Source organism: Aristolochia californica, unplaced genomic scaffold (genome assembly GCF_029961685.1).
Source record: "Aristolochia californica isolate CCGP_79_NKW_82.1479 unplaced genomic scaffold, dmAriCali1.0.hap1 SCAF_5, whole genome shotgun sequence".
Lineage (NCBI taxonomy): Eukaryota > Viridiplantae > Streptophyta > Magnoliopsida > Piperales > Aristolochiaceae > Aristolochia > Aristolochia californica.
The window spans coordinates 37,519,308-37,530,732 of NW_027182214.1; the positions used below are offsets into that span (position 1 = coordinate 37,519,308).

The 11,425-nt window shown below is 41.1% G+C and overlaps 1 non-coding gene across 1 annotated transcript; it reads left to right on the plus strand.

Moving 5' to 3' along the window:
* The first annotated feature begins 7,386 nt into the window (after positions 1-7,386).
* LOC137966799 (small nucleolar RNA R71) lies at positions 7,387-7,493 on the plus strand. Its single transcript, XR_011116289.1, has one exon. It is a non-coding gene; the product is annotated as a small nucleolar RNA R71 (small nucleolar RNA).
* The last annotated feature ends 3,932 nt before the right edge of the window (positions 7,494-11,425 follow it).

Sequence of the window (11,425 nt, forward strand, 5' to 3'; positions counted from 1 at the left end):
TTATAATTAACCTAGTTCTCATGTCAAAATATGGCATCTATCACACCCCCAAACCTAAATCTTTGCTAGTCCCTAGCAAAACAACAATCGAACCAAAATTAAGCGTAGGAAAAAAAATGCCACTTTCGTAGGGAGCACGATTGCATTTAGCGTATGCAAGCCGTTAAACCCCTACTTTGCAGTAGTGGATGAGTTATGTCTCGTGAGGGTTTGCATGGAATTTACCCACAAAATTCATCTAAATCAATAATATAAAAAGAAAACTGAAGAAAATTTACTCCTCATTAGGATATGACTAACACTTAGTATCGTAAAATATCTGAAAATCATATGAGATCCTGCGCAATTTGAAAACCTGTGTAAAATATAGCATATTATCAATCCAAATACACTCATTGTTACTCCACCTGAACCAATGTGACCCATAAGCAATTACTTCAATAGAACAAAGAGGCAACAAATAACAATAAAATCCTGGTCACATCACAATTAAGAGAAAATAGTAGAGTAAGCCTGTTGTCTGACAATCTCACAAAAGAAATATACCAATTTCAATCTTGACCTGCAACTTCTTTCAAATTACAATTCATCATCAAAGTTAAGGAAACTCATTCCTTTCAGATTTAAAACCATTTTATGCTATTACCAGCGCACTTTTGCTACTACCAGCGTAATTTTTGTTGTAAGCCTTGGCCCACATGCATGAATGATTATCTCTCTTTCCTTGCTGGCTCCAAGCTTAGGAACAACAATTAATCTTCTTACGTGAATGACCAGAAAACTTCCCCAATTGTTGCTCGTCAAGATGGTTAGACCCCTTGATGGTGGCTGACATTGATAAAGAGGGAGAACCCTCTCTTTGGGCTTGGAAAAGGGGCAGGAAGCTCCTTTTCTTAGTATGGATGATGAGGAATGAATTTAGGTGAAGATGGATGGCAATGGAGGGTGAAGGATAGGTTGGATTTTTGTAGTAAACCCTAAACTCGAGATCAAGAGGTGATCTCAACCTGTTTTAGTCCTCATTAGCATATGACTAACACTTAGTATCGTAAAATATTTGAAAATCATACGAGATCCTGCGCAATTTGAAAACCTGTGTAAAATATAGCATATTATCAATCCAAATACACTCATTGTTACTCCACCTGAACCAATGTGACCCATAAACAATTACTTTAACAGAACAAAGAGGCAACAAATAACAATAAAATCCTGGTCACATCACAATTAAGAGAAAATAATAGAGTAAGCCTGTTGTCTGACAATCTCGCAAAAGAAATATACCAATTTCAATCTTGACCTGCAACTTCTTTCAAATTACAATTCATCATCAAAGTTAAGGAAACTCATTGCTTCCAGATTTAAAACCATTTTACACTATTACCAACGCACTTTTGCTATTACCTGCGTAATTTTTGTTTCACTGAATACTTTTGGTATTACCATCATTTTGTATTCGTCTTCCCTACACATGCACTTATTTTTAAGTAACCGACTGTTCCGGTGCACGTCCCTGAGTTTGCCTAGGCTGTTTCTGAAGTTATCTGTCTTTTGCAAGCAAGAGCATTTCCATTTGCATTCATACATTACAACAAGGAATTTCATTGAGGTATAAAAAGGAATGAGTTCAAACAGGCATACAAGACTATTCAGACTAACATAGATCAACACTAGATTTACATGTTCTCTTTTGCAACTAAGTTCCAAGTCTAATGCAATAGTAAGTTATCCCACTGAATTCTCATGAATCACAACAAATGATATCAGATTTCTAATAGGCATATTCTACACAGTTTTTTTTTGAAAAATTTTGAAACACATTTGAGCAACTTATTTTAACTCTACTAACGTTAACCACATACTAAGAGGCGTAATTTGAAAACCACGAACAGAAATCAAAAGAAAATTATTGCTAAGACATAAAAGAGTCGTTTTCGCTCCCCACCCCCCCCCCCCCCCCCCCCCCCCCCCCCCAAACCTAAACCTGACATTGTCCTCAATGGGGAAAAGTTAAAACACCAGAACGACTACAAAAAGGAATAATAACTTAGCTAGTTAGACTCCAGCAAGGTGAGGGTTAAGCTCCCTCAGGGCTCTTAAATCGATAGGTGGGACCATATGTGTTTGATCATCAACAATAATACTGAAAAGTCAATAAAGACCCCCAGGAATGATACATAGTCTCCCTCGAAGAAGGTTTACTCATATCAGCCGTACCCGTAGGTAATCATCCGTAGATGAAACCGCTATCCCACATCACACTTTGAAGAAATCTCCGTGTGACTGGCCACTGAAGGCAGCAGGAATCATGCGCTGAACACAAGCCCTTAAGTTACTCACCATAAGGTTTTCATTCAATACTTCAAGATCGAACTGGTCAATCCTAGAACGGTTTTTTGAGTACAGACCTCTCAAACTAAGGACCAAAAGTCTGATCATCGACTAACGGAACCATTTATGCTCTCAACCGGCAAGAGAGTACCCCGAGTCCATGATGGGGGACCTCCAATCAATCAAGACCAGAGTACACCAAAGGTTATCCCAAATAAGAATGAATAAACCAAAAATAAAAACTGTAATGTACAAAGGATAGAAACGTGGGGATTGCCCACAATGTGCTAAGTTTATAGTTGTAAGCAAGACTCTGACGCATTCAAGATGAAATGACAGGTTCCTCCAAGAAAATCACCATCACCTCCTCCGGTGTGGGGACATTCTCAAGATACAGTTTGAGCCTCTGACCGTTAACTTTGAAGACCGACCTGTCTCCATGATTGCGGATCTCAACAGCGCCATGAGGAAACACCTGTGTAACTTCAAATGGACCAGACCACCTGGATGTTAGCTTCCCTGGAAACAAATGCAATCGTGAGTTATAAAGTAAAACATTCTGCCCAACAGTAAAAGACTTGCGAAAAATAGATTTATCATGTAAAAGCTTTGTTCGCTCCTTATACGGTTTGGCATTCTCATAAGCATCATGACGTATCTCCTCCAACTCACCCGCTTGAGTCAAATCAAAATTCAAAGCCTTAATGGCCCAATAAGCTCTATGCTCAAGCTCAACAAGTAGATGACATGCTTTGCCGAACACTAGGTGAAATGGAGACATCCCAATAGAAGTCTTATAAGCGGTTCGATAGGCCCATACGGCATCGTCCAATCGAGTGGACCAATCTTTCCTATCAAAGCTAACCGACTTCTCCAAAATCCGTTTGATCTCCCTATTAGAGATTTCCACTTGACCACAAGTTTGTGGGTGGTACGGAGTGGACACCCGATGAGTGATGGAATATTTCTTCAATGAGGTCTCAAATGCTCTGTTAAAAAAATGAGATCCCCCATCACTGATGATCGCTCTCGGGGTACCAAACCGATTAAAGATATTTTCTTTTAAAAACTTTACCACCACTTTGTGATCATTTGTCTTACATGCAATAGCTTCAATCCATTTAGAGACATATTCAACAGCAACAAGGATGTATTGATAGCCGAACGTGATAGGAAAAGGACCCATGAAGTCAATACCCCACACATCAAACAATTCAACAATAAGAATGGGGTTAAGAGGCATCATGTTCTTCCTAGACAAACAACCAGTTCGTTGGCATTTATCACACACCTGACAAAACTCATGGGCATCTCTAAATAATGAAGGCCAATAGAAACCACATTGCAAGACTTTAGCCGCGGTCTTTCTAGCACCAAAATGTCCACCACATGCGTGGGAATGACAAAATTCAAGAATGTTGGCAAAGTCTTGCTCATGTACACAACGCCTAATGACTTGGTCAGAACATACCTTGAACAAATAAGGGTCATCCCAAAAAAAATGTTTGACTTGGGAAAAGAATTTCAACCGATCTTGTTTACTCCAATAATCAGGAATCTTATGAGTTACAAGATAGTTGACTATGTCAGCAAACCAAGGCAACTGGGATACTTGGAGAAGTTATTCATCAGGGAATGAATCATTTAAAGGAAGGAATCCTTCCTGAGGTGCTACACAGATCCTAGATAGATGATCAGCAGCAACATTCTGACAACCCTTCTTATCTCGAATCTCAAGGTCAAATTCTTACAATTGCAAGATCCATCTAATCAAGCGAGGTTTAGTGTCCTTGATGGATAATAAGTACTTCAAAGCAGAATGATCAGTGAACACTATAACCTTTGACCCTAACAGATATGATCTGAATTTGTTCAAGGCAAACACAATAGCTAGTAACTCCTTCTCAGTGGTAGTGTAATTCAATTGAGCATCATGAAGAGTGCGGCTAGCATACTGAATGACACAGGGAATTTTATCCGTCTTTTGCCCCAAAACAGCCCCTAATGCATAATCAAAGGCATCACACATCAACTCAAAAGGGAAAGACCAAATAGGGGGTTGGACAATGGGTGCAGTGGACAAACATTTCTTCAGTGTCTCAAAAGCATGAATACAGGCATCATCAAAGGCCAAAGCAACATCTAGAGCAAGCAAATTCATCAAAAGACGAGAAATTTTGCTAAAGTCCTTAATGAAACGCCTATAGAACCCAGAGTGGCCAAGGAAAGAACGCACCCCCTTCACAAAAGTAGGTGGTGGCAGATTGGCAATTAGGTCAACCTTGGCTTTGTCCACTTCTACACCCCGCTCAGACACTACATGTCCTAAAAAAATTCCTTCTTTTACCATGAAGTGGCAATTCTCCCAATTCAAGACTAAATTGGACTTAATGCAACGGGACAATACGAGTGAAAGATTGTGTAGACATGTATCAAAACTAGAGCCAAACACAGAAAAGTCATCCATAAAGACCTCTAAAAAGTCACCAATCATGTCAGAAAAGATACTCATCATGCACCGTTGGAAAGTGGCGGGCGCATTGCATAAACCAAAAGGCATGCGTCTGTAAGCATAGGTGCCAAACGGACACATGAATATGGTATTTTCTTGGTCTTCTGGAGCAATGGGAATTTGATTGTAGCCGGAGTATCCATCTAAGAAGCAATAAAAATTGTGGCCGGCCAATCGCTCTAGTACCTGATCAATCAAAGGTAGTGGGAAGTGATCCTTCCTAGTGGCGGAATTAAGTTTTGTATAGTCAATGCAGACACACCACTTGGTGGTAGTTCTTGTGGGAATCAATTCACCACTCTCATTTTTCATTATCGTTATCTGCCCTTTCTTAGGGACAACTTGAATTGGACTCACCCAGGTGCTATCAGAAATAGGGTAAATGATTCCTGTCACAAGCAACCTGATGACTTCTTCTCTCACAACCTCTAGCATATGGGGATTTAACCTACTTTGCATCTCACATGAGGCTTTAGTCCCCTCCTCCAAATGAATACGATGCATGCATATGGAGGGGATAATCCCTTTTATGACATCAAGAGTCCACCCCAATGCCTCTCTGTGTGCTTGTAAAACTTCAGTCAATTGTTCCTCCTGCTCAGTACTCAAATCAGAGGAAATAATGACTGGTAATGAGTTCATGGGCCCCAAAAACGCATATTTCAACGTGGGAAGAAGTGGCTTAAGATCTAGCTTGGAAGTTTCAAGAGGTTTGTCCAAGTCAAGATGAAGATCCTGTGGATGATCAGTTGTGATAACCTCATAAGCTTCCTCCAATAGAGGTACAGAACTGAGTAAAGAATCAACCTCTCGGAAATATGTTTCCTCATCAAAATAGTCCATGTCTAATGATGTTATGCAAGACTCAAAAGATTTAAGAGTGGATTCGTCATCAAGCATAACAGTCTCTATCTAAAATGCAGGACTAAGATCATCAGACTCAAGTGGGTGGTGCCCGGCATTAAATACATTCAATGAGACCTTAAAATTTCCAAAAGATAACTCCAACTCACCACTTTTACAATGAATGATAGCATTAGATGTGGCTAAGAAGGGACGTCCTAGGATGACAGGAATTTGGTTGGTCGCATTGACTACTGGTTCTGTATCAAGAACAATGAAATCAATCAGGAACAGAAATTTGTCCACTTTTATCAAAACATCTTCAACTATTCCTTGTGGTATATTGACAGAACGGTCAGCTAGTTGAAGTGTGATGGGAGTAGGCTTCAATTCCCCCAAACCTAATTGCTGGTACACAAAGAAAGGAAGAAAATTCACACTTTCCCCTAAGTCAAGAAGAGCTCTCTAGATGGTATGTTCACCGATGACACATGAAATTGTGGGACATCCAGGATCTTTAACTTTAGGAGGAGTGTTGTGCTTCAGAATTGAGCTTACATTCTCAATAAGAAAGACTTGTTTGTTAACATGTTGTTTTTTCTTCTGTGTACAAAGGTCTTTCAAAAATGGGGCATAGGCAGGGACTTGCCTAATAGCATCAAGAAGTGGAATGTTAATGTGAACCTCACTAAACAGTTCCAACATTTCATGCATGCTATCTCCTTTCTTAGGTGGGCCCGATAACCTCTACGGATAAGGAGCTAGTGGGACTTGGTTAGGGATCTGCTTGGCTGTTGGTGGAGAACTTGGAGGTTCTTCACCCAATGATGTGTCCCCATTGTCATCCTTTGACTCCTTAGACTTAGTGGTCCCTACCCCATTGTTCAACTCACGACCACTCCTAAGGGTGGTTATGGCTTTGGCTTGCTCATGGTGGGGTTTGGAACTCAACCCACTCTCATGTGTGCTTTTGGGGTTAGGAATGGTTTGACTCGAGAGTCTATTTTGTGTTTGTTCACTCATGTGGCTGGCCAACTGACTCACTTGCATTTCAAGTTTAGCAATGGAGGACTGTGTATTCAGCATGAATAGTTGAAGTGTATCCTCAAGTGAAGGTTTTTGTGGAATCAATGGTTTTTGAGTGAAGTGTGGGCGCAGAGCTTGGGGTTGAGTAAACCCTAGAGGACCCCAACCTGTGGGCCCTTGGACCATGAGAAATTTGGGTGCCTAGCCCAACCCGGATTATATGTTTCTGAAAAAGGATCGTTCCGGTTTGGTCTATGAAAATTCTAGACTGCATTCAAGTCCTCAATGAGCTCCGGGTAGGATGAACTAGATGGACACATTTGTGTGGGATGAGATAAACTAGAGCATATGGCACAGACAGTAGATGGGTTAGGAGCAGGTGAACTCTTGGACACCATAAGGGCATCAATTTTTCTAGTCAACCCCTCAATCTTGGTCATGAGCATGGGTATTTCACTAACCTCGTAGAGACCCCCTTTTTGGCTTCGTGGGATCTCCTATCAACATTAAATGATGAACCCCATTGCTGAGATTGATCACTCAACGTTTCAAAGAAGTCCCACGCCTCACTAGCACTCTTACCCATCAAACTCCCACCACTCGTTGCATCTACCATGGATCTAACCTGGGGTGTAAGACCTTGATAAAAGTATTGCACTAAATGCCATTTCTCAAACCCATGATGCGGACACCTACGGATCAAATCCTTCCATTTCTCCCAAGCCTCATAAAAGTGTTCACCCTCGTGCTGCATAAAGTTGGAGATTTCTCTCATGAGGGTTGTAGTTCTCTGAATGGGAAAGTACTTGGATAAAAATTTTGTGACTAATGTGTCCAATGAAGTAATGCTGCTCACCTCCAAGGAATTAAGCCAAGACTTGGCCTTATCCTTAAGTGAAAATGGAAAAAGTCTTAACCGGACAGAGTCATCTAAGAAATTCTGGAATTTAAAAATTGCACAAATATCTAAGAATTCCTTGATGTGGTAATATGGGTCCTCCTTCTCCAACCCATAGAATGTAGGGAGGAGTTGGATCACACCCGGTTTCAACTCATAACTGGCGGAAGTAGTGGGTGGCAATATAATGCAAGAAGGTGAGATGAAGTGGGATGGGATAGAATAATCCCTCAGGGCTCTACGGTCACCTGCTGCAGGTAACTGTAATGGTTCACCCTGATTGGCCATGGTAGCTCCTAACTTGACTTCGGGTGTTTTCCTACAAATTTGTTCTACCTCTTCAACAAAGGAAGCTAATGGTCCACCTAGGGAGCAGCGCCCATGCATAAAAACACAAAAAGAAACAAAACGAACTATCAAATTAAGCTAACAAACTCACTATTGAAAATACGAACTAACTAGAATAAATAAAAATAATTCCATACAAAATCACCAAGCTAAAAAAAAAAAAATAATAATAATAATAATAATAATAATAATAATAAAATAAAAATAAATCTAACCTAAGACCATGGAGAACAACGAAATACACTTAATACGTGCCTCCCCGGCAACGACGCCAAAAACTTGATGTAAAATTTAGTTACATCGGCTTTTATACCTCGAAAGCGTACGAATCATTTATGTAATTTAGCGGGAAGCGAGGGTCATATCCACAGGGAGGACTGAATTTTGTGTATTCTTCAGTTAACTAGCCTAACCAAATATGATGAATTAATCTGAACTAAACACTAATTATATCCTAAATTATCAAGCAATCATCTGATTAACTACTTGCACAACAGGAAATGTCAACTCTGGATTTTACGGTGATTCGTGCCTCTCTCAAGCGCCACGTAACCACGGATCCGATTTCTCAATCCTTGCGTCTAGCCCCTCTCGGGTGCATAGAGTGAAAGACAGAAATCGGATTAAAATACCAAAATCCAACCTAAATTATAATCCTACCCTAACTAGCTAATTTAATCAAATATCCGGAAAAAAAATATTCAATAAACATTAATTATCAAATCAAATTTAATAAACATTCAAAACCTAAGTTCAAACTATATAAAAAATTAAATTCCAAAATGACGAATTACTCCCCTTCTCCTTCATCTCGCTCGGGCAGCAACTCGTTCTCACGGGTACTGCAATTTCCCAAAATTGATGGCTTCGAGTAGCAAGAGCGAGTGGCCGGAGGTAGAGACGACGCCGGCGACGAAGGTTAGAAGCCGACGAACGGAGGTAACGTCCGGCGAAGAACGAAACAGAGCTGAAGTTCTCTAACCGGCTCTCTTGAGTCTCGGTCGGAGTCGGAATAGCTCCGGGAATGGTCGGAAATAGGTAATCGACGCCGGAGGATGGTCGGAATGCGAAATTGGCACCGGAGAAGCCCTCTCGGATCACCTCCCGGCCTGGCAAGCAGAAACTGGCACTGTTGAACTCACCGCGATGGACAGTCTCTCAAGCTCTCCTCGGGTCTGTTCTCGGTTGCCGGACGGCGGTGGACGGCGGTGAACGATGGTGGCGCAGCGAACGACAGTGGCAAACTCCTCTCGGGTCTTCCCCTGTTTCGGTCCACCGTCCTTTGTTTCGATCGACGCTTTGGTTTTATCTTGACGCTCTCCTTTTCCCGTCGACGCTCCTCTTTTTCCTTTAATACCATTTTCTTTGTTTAAAAACGATTTGCCCTAAAAATCACCTCCATTTAACTAAGGGCATTTTGGTAAATATCTCCTTCTCCACCAAAATTCTCCTGAAATTCAATAATTGAATCCATAAAAAGCATTTCAGGAATAAATAAACCTTAAAAAAATAAAATATAATTCAGGAGAGAAAAATATAGTGATTAATGCCAAATTCAATAAATACACGTTTCATTTTAAAACCGATAAATAACCACCTATAACACAATTATAAAGGTTATTCTATTATAATTAACCTAGTTCTCATGTCAGAATATGGCATCTATCAGTGGTCTAACACTGGCGGCCTTACTTATGGGTCCATGTATTTTTTATCCGTACCGATCACTACAGCTTTAAATTCTTACTTGAACAACGTCTCACGACTTCGCCACAGCGGCATTGGATCAGTAAGTTGAAGGGATTTGACTTTTCGGCGGAGTACCATTTTGGGAGATTAAAAAAGTCAGCGGATGCCTTGTCACGACATTTTGAAACTCAACAGCTCGTATATACGATCAGCCAGCCTCGTTTCCTCATCCTTGACTTGGTGAGAGAAGCCCATGCCACTCTTCCGATCCTACAGGAGCTACACAAAAAAATTACAGAGGGGACAATGGAGTCGAAGTGGTCCATCCAGGATTCACTTATTTGCTAAAAACATGGCATCTATCTTCCCCACACTTCAAAGTTGATTCTAGCCATCATCTCTGCCTACCATGATAGCACACATGAAGGTATTCAGAAAACTTTGCAACATATTCACGCAGACTTTTATAGGCAAGCCATGAGACCTCCATTGCGACATATGTCTCATCATGTCAAGTATGTTAATGCAACAAATCCAACCACTTAAGTCCAGCAAGTCTTCTACAACCTCTCGCCCTCCCTACACAGGTATTGGCCGATATTTCAATGGATTTTGTTGAGGGCCTTCCACAGTCATCCGAAAAATCAGTACTATTTGTGGGGGTCAATCGGTTCTCCAAGTATGGCCATTTTATTCCTCTGGCTCATCCTTTTACAACATCATGGGTAGCACATACTTTCCTTGAGCATATTATTCACTTACATGGCATTCCAGAATCTATTGTAAGTGATAGGGATGTCGTATTCACCAGCACTTTCTGAGTGGCACAAAATTGAAATTTTCCTCCGCATATCATCCACAAGTAGATAGCCAAACCGAGGTGGTTAACCACACCATCGAGATGTATCTATGGTGCCTGGTGGGCAATTTTCCGAAGCAATGGGTTCAATTGCTACCATGGGCCGAATACTGTTACAAAACTTCATTCCACTCCACCTTGCAATCCACTTCTTTCAAAGTCTTCTATGGCCAGGATCTCGCTTGCCTTCTCTCTTATATTCTAGGGTCCACTGTTAGGGACACCATAACAGGACGAGTCATCTAGAGACGACGCGGGTGAGTTGGTGACTCAATGGAACGAAAAGCTCAATAGGATCAGATGTCTATTTTAATTCATAAGACATGAGCATATGTATGTGTAATTTATTTCCTAAGTTGTTAGCGTGTAGGCCAATGAATGGCAGGACTATAAAAAAGACTCTTGGCCATTAGCGTGAATGGCTTTAAGGGGGTTCACGAAATGAAAAAGGCAAGAATGATGTTACCCTAGCAGGATCGGTGTTCTCCTCCAAGGAATGCAAGGTTCCAGACTCCCTTCGACGAGTTGGGTTATCTCCTTCACCTTGATTTTCTGTTCAACCCTCTACTCTCATCTTCTCTTGTTATTAACTCAGAAATTCAAAATCATAGGTAGACCAGGGAGACAACGGCGCCTTAGTGCTGACTCTGCGCTGGACAAAGATCTCTCCTTCCGTCGGATTACTCGGTCTATTGTCAGAGACCATAACACGTTGGTATCAGAGCAGGTAACTATGGGGGGAGACTTCAAGCCAGGAGGAGTTGTTGGCAAGGTTCATGGAATAGGTTAACGACAAGCAAGAAGAAACAGAGGGTCATTTAGCAACATTGATGGACAGTCAAATCTCTCACTTGGTATCTCAACAAGTGGAAGAAATCACAAATTGAGTTTACGAAAGACAATCAGGCCGAACACCCAC